Source organism: Phoenix dactylifera, chromosome 15, assembly GCF_051530095.1.
Source record: "Phoenix dactylifera cultivar Ajwa chromosome 15, Ajwa_hap1_PhDact_Kaust_v1.1, whole genome shotgun sequence".
In the NCBI taxonomy this organism is placed as follows: Eukaryota; Viridiplantae; Streptophyta; class Magnoliopsida; order Arecales; family Arecaceae; genus Phoenix; species Phoenix dactylifera.
This window is the reverse complement of record NC_143204.1, coordinates 11,798,327-11,810,074: the sequence shown is the minus strand read 5'-3', so window position 1 is coordinate 11,810,074 and position 11,748 is coordinate 11,798,327.

The following is an 11,748-nucleotide window of genomic DNA, read 5'->3' as shown; positions in this document are numbered from 1 at the left end:
TTATTGACCTGAAGTCCCTGCAACGATTTGCAAAATATTGAACGGACTTCTAGTATCCAATACCCAGGTCGAATTATTACAAATTGAGAAATTTCAAGGCGTTATCATATAAGTACCTTGATCAGCAACTGATTGCATCTTTTTCTTTTGCCTGTTTGGATCAAGAGAGGCAATATACTGAGGACAGTTCCTCTTCCAATGCCCTTGCTTCTTACAGTAGAAGCACTCCGTCTTACTTTGATTAGTCTTCACCTTCTTGGTCTGACTTGGCTTAGCATGCTGCACCTTTTACTTTTGATTCTTTTTTTTCCCTTTTTTAAAGGGATGACGCCCTCCGAAAGAACCTCCCACTAAATTCACCGACCCTTTTAAGAGCTGGTGATCCTTCTCAAATGTCTGTAGTAAACCCAACAATCGGTGATAATTTACTACAGATTTCGTCATACGTAAGTGAGTAAAGAATGGGCGGTATGATCCAGGCAGGGAATTCAATATTGCATCTTTTTCCAATTGATCATGTAGGGGAATCCGAGAGTGCTCAGGCGCTCTATCAACTCGATCATGTATAATACATGATCAGTTACCGAGGCCCCATCCTTCATCCGGGTGCTGAAAATGGCACAACTAGTTTTGTGCCTTTCAATGTCGTCGGAAATGCCAAAAGATTCATTCAACACTTGAATAATTTCTTCCGTCTATACATTCTCGAACCCGCGACTGAACTCGTCGTTCATTGCAGCGAGCATAATGCAATGAACAGTGATATGGTCACTGAGCCACTTCTCATGCGGGATGCTCATGGGATACTCATGCGGGTTGCTCACGGGATACTCGGACGTGGTTGCTGAGGTGTAAAGCAGAGGATGGTTCTTGGGATGGTTGGGCTCTGCTTCACGCGCCGAGAAAGGAAGTTGAAGTTGGGGTCGACTCAGAAGGGTGTGGAGTCGAGTCCAATTGGTTGGGGTCGACTTGGGATGGCTGGAGTAGACTCCAATGAAGTTGGCTAGGAGGATGGATCTGTTTTGAAGTAAAAAAAACAAGGAAAGTTTGGGTATGTTGAAAGAAAGAGGCTTGTTCGCATGGAGAGAAAGAAATTGATGGGATGCAGTGGGTTCAGGCATTATCCAATTGAGTTTGTTTCGACCTGCATGCATTAGGCTTGATCAACAAATAATCAAATCAAACTTGAATTACCTCTAATTTATTAAAATGTGCTGATGAAAGGGAACACATTTTCTTATGTTTAAATCTAAAAATATGTGCATAAAAATAATCATAAGTGCTATAAAAAATAGATTAATTTATACATTATTTAGCACTTATCACCAACCCATGTGCACCAATAGGTAGGTTCTCAACCAATTGTTTCATCTAAATAATTTCTAGTGTTTATTTTGCCTCAGGCTCTTCTTCGGCAGGCGTGTGGCGCCTCCACCGAAAGTTCTGGTTAGGTCTAACCATTAACATGATAGGGTTCAGTGTAATCTACTAATAGATGACCAGGCCCGAGTGTGGCTCGACCAACCCAATCACCTATAAAAGGTACACCTGACTCATCATATTATGAATGACAATTTCAATGGTCAGATAAGCACCAGGCGTGTGGCGCCTCTAATGATTATCTAGCCATTGGACCCATTATCACCCAACTTAATGGGAGGCTATGACCTAGTTATCTCTATAACCATTTCATTTTAGGGACCTAATAATTTTAGAAGGTTTGATTTAATTGAGAATAGATGAGAAGAACTGATTAATCTAGATCCTTCCACTGACTTCATCAAGTCAGATTAATAAGAAATGGATTCAATCCGGTTAAAGAGGTACCTAAATCAATCATACTAATTTTTCTTAAAGGCATGGGTCAACTCGAATCAGTAAGTGATCCAATCAAAATGTGATTGACCATATCAGCCAAGTAAGTGAGATCGGTGGAAGGAATATGCCATTAACTCGACAAAGACGAATCAGTGCGAGTAGTTTCCAATTAAAATCACCGGTCAAAAATACCAAACTTACCTTAGACACCGACTGGTTAATCAATTTTGATTTGATTACTCAAATGACTTGGGCTCAACCTCTGAGCCTCAATCAAGTTCTAACTTGGTCTAATCAAAGATATGGAATTTGATCAACTACAACTATTGTATTTGACCTAGAGTTTTCTTGACATAATCCAGTTACTACTTAATTAGATTTGATCAATTAACTCTAATTAGACCATGTTTGATTCTAACCCAATTATAGAACTTGACTTGAGCTAACCCAAAACCCCAAGAATTATGCAATGTCATTTAATTGAGTTCACAATTCTAGATCTAGATTTTCATATCACTTAATTCTTAATTAAGTGTGAGCTTATGAAAATTTCAGATCATTGCATATTCTTTTAATTACATGCTAATTACAAAGTTTCGGTTCTTAAAATTTATTTTTCAGATCTGAGATTTGCAATTAATCATGTTAAAATTTAGATTTAATTCATGTTTAAATCTTAGATGATTTATGTTCATATATCACATATACAAACTAAGATGAATTAACTTAAACAACATACATCATATGCATTTATTTTCAGATCTGATTTGTTATTCAAAATCAGAAAATAAATAAGTCATAAATTTTATTTAGATCTAATCTAATCAAGTTTATGATTTCAGATTTATTCATGTTCTCTATATCACATATACTAACATGAATATACATCACATGCATCCTATTTTTCAGATCTAATTAATCATGTAAAAATAGTAATTAAATCAGTCATAAATCTCTTTTAGATCTGATCTAAATATATTTATGATTTTAGATTTAATTACAAATATTTAAAACTACTTTTAATCTTCTTTTCGTGGTTCATCTTCAAGGATTGAATCACAGTGGCACCCCTACACACAATAAGAGATCTCATTGAATGGAAAAAGAGGGTTATGAACTCTTCTTTCTCCTATGACCGGAAAGCATGGTGATCATTCTAATCGGATTACTTGACTACTAGGATTAGAAACCTTCTTTTAGGCATAAATATTTAAACTACTTTGAACCTGGCTCTGATACCACTGTGGGAAACCATAGTGGTCACATGCATGTATTTTTAAAGATTTTACAGCGAAAGAATGAATTAAACTATTTAATTCTTATACATGCTTGAGATCATATCTCTACAATAAAAATAGATCCAGAACTTTAAATATTTATCCTAAACAAGTATGCATGATTCTATGTCTAACATGTAGTCATGCAGAATTTCAGCAACCTAGTTGATTTCTAATCCTAATTTCTAATGAGATCAGATCTCATACCTTTTTATTTTGAGAACTTTGATGATGCCTTGACCACCTTGTGTAGCCGCATACATGTCCGGCCTCTACGGATAGTCCACGTGAAGCTCTACGAAGATCCACAACTGCAGGAGTGCTAGCTCGTGCAGAGGTGCTGCAGTGGCTGAACTTTTCTCCCTCAAAGCACTCAACTTTTGATTCTTCTTCGAGAGGACGAAGGATGGAGATGACGGAGAAGGAGGAGAGAAGGTGTCTGGCTCTTAGAATTTTTTCAGAATTTAGAACCCATTCTAAAGACCATCTGTTGCAAACCCTAGGCGTGGGGGTCTTTTTATAGCCAAAAGAACCCCCACGCCTCACACCTCTCTTAGCCAATGAATTTAGCTGATAAAATTCCTAAAAAAATTTGGTTAATCGAAAGCTAAGAGATAAAAAAATTCTCTTTTAATCTTGTGTCATGAATCCCTAAAAATTAGGGGGTTATTGCGCCCCAAACTTCAACCGCATGCCACCTTGCTTGATGCGCCATGCAGTCCCTACAAATTAGGAATTTGATTCGTATCTTTTTAGGAAGATTTGAGGCGCCATATTTTTTTTGAAAAATAGCCCCACACCTCCTCTTTCCTCACACCATAAATTGGCCAAAAATAAAGAGGATAGGCACCACTGCTTTTAGGGATAAGGATGAGGTGTTTTTCTTCTCCAAGAAAGAAAGCTAGGGTCCTAAAATTTAGGAATTTTTCTTTTTATCAATTTCTAAATTTTTGAACCTAGAATCATTATCAAATAAGGACTTTTAATAGGCTCGGATCAAGCCCAATCCAATTGGGTCAAGTTCGATTAATTGGGTCGAGCCTAATCAACTCAGATCGAACCCAATCCAATTAGGTCAAACCTTAATGTAGCCCAAATTGAATTTTATTCAATTTGGCTTAACCTAAGCTCAATGTTTCAATCAATTGAGTTCGTTAGCAATCTATTTCTAATTAATCCTTCAATAATTCAATAATTATTTTACTGTAACTTTTGCTTAGGATAATTTGTCAATCGAATTGGCTGATGTACCTATGGACGATTCTTAATCGTCGATCAGCCATTTGATCAACCTACAAAATTCTGTGCATGTGACCCCATAGGTTCAAACCTAAGACGGTAGCACAAGAACGACTTTCTGTACTAATCAAAGTGACCATCTAGCAATGGTACCCGACGTCCGGATAGGCCGAATAATTGTAAAGCAATATTCTGGAACCCTTGGACTATGGTTATCGTATAATTCATCCCTATGACACCAAATTTCTAGGATGACTTCAGAGTTCTGTTAACTCTTTAATCAGTGCATCCAAAAATGTGTTTCAACTTTACTAATCCTGCGACTCCTCACGAGGATTATCCTGGCTTAGGTTTTGCTAAATTGAACACAAGGACATTATCTCCTGTCATCAGGAGGGGTTAGTTCCATATTGACTCACACACCGACTTCGCAAGTACTTGACTGCACCCAGTAACCTTCCGTCACTGAATTAGAAACTTAGATAGTTCGGTACCAAAGTACAGTGAGTTGCTTGCTAGTCACCGTAGTGATCTCAGGTCGGAGGGACACATATATCCATATCCACTCGGAACATCTCTTGACAGCAGAGTGTTCCGAAACTAATCACATTCAGTGAAGTGTACTCCTATACTTCACCTGTGTGGCATATCAGTGTCTCTACACTTCTTGGTTAAGAGGATAACTAATAATATGGCACACAACGATATATTCTTCATAATGCTATTGTCCTAGTAATAGCACATCGTTTGGTCGCGAATAGATTTAAGGACTCATAGACAAATTCTCCTTTATCTTTTAAAGAGTCCTAAGGACTTCATCACATTACAAGAGTTCAAAAAGATGTACAAAATATATGCGATGAATAATGCCAAATAACCTTTTATTAATTCATTAATTCATATACAATTCAATCATCAACAGGCTGACGATTGACTTTTAGGACACAATTCCCAACAGCCCTTACATTCTTTAAGCCAAAGGGCAGTACCTTGTAGCAATAAAGGCTCATGTCAGTAAGAAAGGCCATGTTCTCATCGTCCTCGTGCCATTGGGATCTGGTTGTACCTGAAGAAAGCATCTGTGAAGGATAGCAGCAGATATCCTGAGGTGGAGTCTACAAGTTGATCTATTCTCAAGAGTAGAAAACTGTATTCTGGGCAATCCTTATTTAGGTTAGTCAGTCGATGCAGACTCGCTACTTTCCGTTGGCTTTTCTAACAAGCACAACATTAGTCAGCCAGTCAGGGTAGCTTACCTCACGTACAAAGTCGGCCTCTAGGAGCATGTTAACCTCCTGGTTGATGATCTGCTACCTTTCTGCGGTGAAATTCCTTTTCTTCTGTTGCGTAAGTCGGTGAGTTGGGTCCACATTGAGATGGTGAACTATTACCTCAGGGCTTATGCGTAGCACATCAGCAACTGACCAGGCAAAGACATCCGCATTGGCGTGGAGAAAGCTGAACACTTTGGCTCGGTTTTCTCCACTTAATCTGAGCCGATTTGGACCGTTCAGCCTGGTTCATCTTCTCGTAAGGGAATCATCACCAAATCTTCGACTGGTTCTTCTCGTTGTTCCTTCGTCTCATCCCTTGTGTCTAGCCTTTCAACCAGTAGAGTTTCTATTGGCTTTTTTCTTTTAAGGGTGGTCATGTAGCATTGGCATGCTGCAGCCTGGTTGCCTCAGATTTCTCCGACCCCACTGCTTGTGGGGAATCGCTTAAAGAAATGGTAGATGGACACCACCGCACGAAAAGCATTCAGGCTGGGTTAGCCCAGGATCGCATTATAGGCAAAGGGGACCTGAACCACGAGGAAGTCCAATCTAAAAGTGTTTCTTTGGGGCTCTTGTCATGTGGTGACTGGCAGGTTGATCATGCCTTCAACAAGAACTGAATCCTCAAAGAAGTCGACCAGGGGTATGCTGACTTTTCGAAGTTGCTCAGCAGGTTGCCTTATTCTTTGGAAAGCATCGTAGAATAACACATCGGCCGAGCTTTCATTATCAACAAGTATTCTATTTACATCATATTTTGTGATAGTAAGAGAAATAACTACAACGTCATCATTGGAAGTTTGAACTCCTCCTAGGTTGGTATTAGAGAAGGTGATGACATCCCCCATGCGCTGTCTCTTTGTGAAAGCCTTGACCTCTTGAGGGGCTCGGCTGCCCGAGGTGCCCGAGACCTTGGCGGGACCCTCGAAGATGGTGTTGATGAACCTGGCAGTCCGTCGATTATCGATTGGCTTCGGAGGTGGCTGATTAGAGGAGGAGGCATGTGCTTCTCGGTCACGCTAAGCATAGACGTATTGACCTATCTGCCTGCATCAGATGAGTGCCTCAATCTCATCCTTGAGCTGGAGACACTCCTCGGTGTCATGGCCGTGGTTTCAGTGATAGCGGCAGTACTTCTTCTTGTCCTTATTGAACGTTGGCGCCCTCATTCGACAAGGAGGGTGTAGGTAGCCTTGGCCATCAATTTCCATAAGGATCTAGATCTTTAGGGCAGTGAGAGGGGTGTACCTCTTAAACTTCTGAAGAGGGCTTTTGGGTTGTCGTGAGCCCCTCTCATGCTGTGGTGAGACACTCCTCGGCTCTCTTCACTCCTCGCATCCCCTTTTGCTTCCTTGGGGGGTCTCCCGCCAGTAGACTCGCGGCAGGAGGCCATGACTTCTTTAGTATTGGCGTACTTGTCGGTCCGCGCTAGCATTTTTTTAAAGTCAACAAGAAAGCGCTTTTCCAAGGAGAAGAGGAAGCCTGACAGCCGTAGGCCGCTCTTTATCACCGACATTGCGACCGACTGATCTAGGTCGTGGACCTCCAGTGTTGCCGCATTGAAGTGGATGATATATTCTCTTAGGGATTCCCTCTTCCTCTACTTAATGTCAAGCAGTGCGTCCGAACTGTAGCATCATCTTTCGTTAGAGACAAAATGAGACACGAAGATGCGGGTGAGCTGCTCTAAGGAGTGGATGGACTCGGGCCAAAGTCCAGAGAACCAGAATTAAGCAACCTTGCGAAGGGTCGTAGGAAACGTCTTGCAAAGTACGACGTCAGTGGCTCCATGCAGCATTATGAGCGCCTTGAAACTTTCAATGAGATCCAGGATATACGAGGTGCCATTGTACGGATCTACCTGCAGCATCTTGAACTGGGGTGGGATTGGTTCCCCTATGATTTTCAGAGAGAAGGAGGGCTCCAAGGAGAAGTTAAGGTCTTTGCTCGCCCTCGACGCATATCCCTTGAGGGGCTGAATTTGCCGGCTCATTTCTTTGATTCTCCTATCGAGATCGACATCCCGCTGGGGTGGGGGCTCCACAAGGTGAACAGACGAGAGGCTCTCGACGGAGTTTCCACTGGAATGGGGGTTTGGAGTGCGTTGTTTTCCATTCTGGATAAGGGCACCCCACTGGGTGTGTCGACTCTGATGCAATCACTCGAAATTTGATTTCTGAGAGCGGTGGCTGACCAGGCACATGCAGTGCGCCGACGACTAAGAGTGGGGCCTGGGTTGGCCGGATTCCAGTCGGACCGGCTTTGGTCGCGCCACTATCTGCTACAGGCTTTGGACCGCTGCGGTGAACACCTATACCTGTTGAGTGAGCAAGTTGAATTGCTCATTGTCTATAGGTGCGGCGGGCAGTTTCGGTGGAGCAGGTTCGAGACTCTACAATGACCCTCGGGAGGTCGGAGAGTGAAGCTGCGAAGCACGTGATGCGCCGTGAGTTCCTCATGAGGTCATGCTGGTTGTCTCTCCTTTCGATTGATGTTGATATTTCTGAGTAGTGATCCTTTCTCTAGCGCCAGTTGCCGCTGAATATAGATCGATGAGGGAGTGCAGCTCCGACGACCTTGAGATCAGCTAGAGATGAGCTGAGTAGGCTAGTTGGCATCGGGCACTGGTCTCTTCCGCTGGGTGGTATGCAAGAAGTCCACTTATCGGAGAGTTTCCAATGGGGATCCTATGATGCTTAAATCAAAATAGAGAGACAATAGTGTGTAAAGGAGAGAATTTCGATAAAGTATAGGCTCTGTGAGTAATGTTGCATGCGTATCTCAGGTCTCTCGAGTTGCCCTCTTTATATAACGAAGTCAATTTTATTGTTACGTGAGCCGACGTAGTGTATAATTATGGTCAGATAATGATTGATGGTACAGCTGCGGCATGGGTATCAGTCGTGGTGCTATTGTAACTATAAGTTGCTAGGGTTATCGATTATTGGGGCTGTCAGCCTTTGTCGATGCGCGCTAGTTGTTCTCCTCAGAAGACGGCTCCTTGGTTGGTTTGTCCCTTAGCTGGAGCTGCAGTCGTTCGCTTCGACTTATATTTGTGGTCCAGGAGAACGAGGTGGTCCGAGATTGCGGTGCAATATTTTTTCATCAACATCTCCTATGCAGAAATGGAGGAAGCGAGAGGATTAATTAAAATAACATTAGATCAGCTCATCAGCTTCCATCACCCGAAGAGGGAAATCCTGTATACCTCACTTCGTTGCACGCATCAGGGGCAGCGTGCTATACGCACGACTCGAAGAGATTCTTTCCAGGGCGTTCCATGTTCTACCAAGGCACTGCTTTTGCCTTCGAGCCAAGGGCGACAGAACAGAGGGAAACACCACGAGGCAGAACCCTGTCGTGCAACCGGGGCCCACAAGGGATGCAGCCACGTCATCATGTCTAGTGGCAATAAATTCCAGTCGCTAGGCGACAATTCTGCGGACTGCCCCACGCTTCCGGAGGACCCATTCGTTTCCCCTCCATCCCAGCGGTCACCATGGATTACCTCGCGGGTAATGACGCGACCCTTGCTGTCTGATCCCCATTCGATGGTATGGTCGGAACGGCGAGTAATCGCTCCAACGCAGACGGGCCCACCGCATCGTCGAATCCCGTCTTGATTGGACGGCTATGATTAAGACCTGGCATGCACCAGATGCGATCTGTTGCGCCTCCTCGTACCTGATATCGAGGTGAGAATACTCTCATCAAAAGATCGTGCATAGAAATTTCCATGCGGACGGATCATCCGCCATCCAATTCGTTAACAGGTGAAATTTAGCGGACAGATCTGAGTTCACGTAGAAATTCTATGAGGTCCGCTGGAGGATGGAATTTTGGTTCTCGTTGTCTTCTTTTAAGGGGGATTTGATAAACGGTTTCGTTTGATCCGTTTTAAGGAGAGCCCGCAAGGAGCGGGCGTTACGCCCACAAGCCTGGCCGTTCAATCTTGGGCAATTCGCATTGAATGTGTTTTTCTTTTCTTTTCTTTTCTTTTCTTTTATTTATTTATTTATTTTTTTTTTTTTTGCGCAAAGACAGCACATACACGATGAGTGTGAGTGTGGATTCGACCAACAAAATAAGAAAATAAAAAACTACATAAGGGCTTCGACACTGAGCCGTGATCCATCCAAATGAAACTTCCAGAGTGATGAGCCGCAAAGGACGCTACCCAATCAGCAGCAGTGTTTGCCTTCCTATAAACGTGCATGACCTGTTTAGAGTCACACTCTCCTAGAAATCAGCGAATATCATGGAGCAACGGCCGATCCTCGCCAGCGCGTCTCCGACCCCAGATCCACTCGATCACCGTGGCCGAATCCCCCTTGAGAAGGAGGCAATTCGCACTTAGTACCCGCCTGGCATAAGAGATACCTTTCCAGGCAGCTCTAAGCTCGGCACACACTACGGACAAGTCGAAGATCCAACGGCCCCCCGGTACTACTAGTTTGGCGTCGTGATCCCTGATGACAAACCCAACACCTTCATATCTGCCATCCTTAGCTACACTGCCATCAAAATTCACCTTAAGAAAGTTAGGAGGGGGGCACCCAGGATACTAGCATAATCTTGGATGCTGCAAGAGCAGAATGAGGACTCAGATGTCTCTAGCCAACCTAGTAGGTGATGCATTTGTGGTGCCGATGATCTCCGCCGCATGCAGTAAAGCTCTAGTCGCCACCATCCTCGAGTGAGTGTCGCCACCTTCGAAAACTTGGACATTTCTATTTAACCAGCAATGGTAGGCTAGGTAAACAGCACGAATCCCCCTCTCCTCAAATCCAGACCCTCGTGTCGAGGTCTCCAAGAAGCGCAAAAAGTCTTCAATTGACAATCACTTCTACAACTGACCGCGATGGGCCAAAGCACACCTCCAAATCTAATTGACTCGTGGACACTCAATGAGAGTATGGTAGATGGGCCCCACCTTCGGGCGGGCCACACGGGTAGCAGGAACCCTCACTTCCTATCACTTTTCAGACGGCGTTCAATGTAATGCCCATAAAACTGGCCATTACGTGGCGCATGAAGATTTTTTTATTAAAATATTATTATGGATTAACAATATGGATAATATATATTATTATTGTTGCCCAGTAGATATAACCCAAGAGGGAGGGTGAATTAGGTCTTTTAAAACTTTTAACTACCTCTAAACTTTTCAATTAATTAAGCTAAGTTGTATGGATGCACAGTGGAATTTAAACTTAGCAACAGTTTGATTCTAATCTGGTCAAGATTAAAACTATTAAGCAGCGGATAAGAGTTAAGCAAGCAATTCAATTAGATATTTATCTAAGTAAGTAAGTGAGGAAATTAAACAATGAAAGAAAGCATCACAAACACAACAAACATATAGTGGTTCGGTGCCAACTGCACCTACGTCCACTTCCCAAGCTCTCTTGAGAATTCCACTATAATCTCTCTGATTACAGTCTAGTTGTTTTACAAGCTCACAACCAACTTGTTATTTTTACGAGACACAACGAACTCGGTCGGTTTTCACAGGCTCACCGACTAGAACCAATCTGACTGTTTTCACGGGCTCACAATCCAACCCAGTTGGTTTTCTCCGGATTACCAACTACAACCTACAACATTGGTTTTCACTGGCTCACCAACAACCCTTAACTCCTTGATTCAATTCCTTGATTGAATCAAGTTACAAGATGTCAGAATAGGAGTTTAAAATAAATACAAACTTCTCAAACAAGCAGATATAACAATATAAACAAATAGAGTAAAGAGAAGAAGCCCTCAAACAAGTTTTACAGATGAAAGAACTCGGCTTCTTCTTTACTTGACCCTCTTCTGATTTCGCATGAGGTAGAGGATCACTGAGGCATCTGATAGTCAACTTTAAAGACCACGCAATAGCACGTATCTAGTAGGATAGTGATTACGGGTATCGATCCACAGGGATTGGGGTACAGTTGTTTTTCTTAAAATAAAAATATTTAAAATGATGAATTTGTGAAGACTATTAAATTAAACAATTCAATAAAAGAAAATGCAATTAAAGGGATATCAGTTTAGGAGAACCTAGGGCATGGAATTCACCATTAACATCGGAACAAGGATTAATTATATTTTTAATTTATTCTTGGATAAACATGCAAATTGGCTACAAGCCT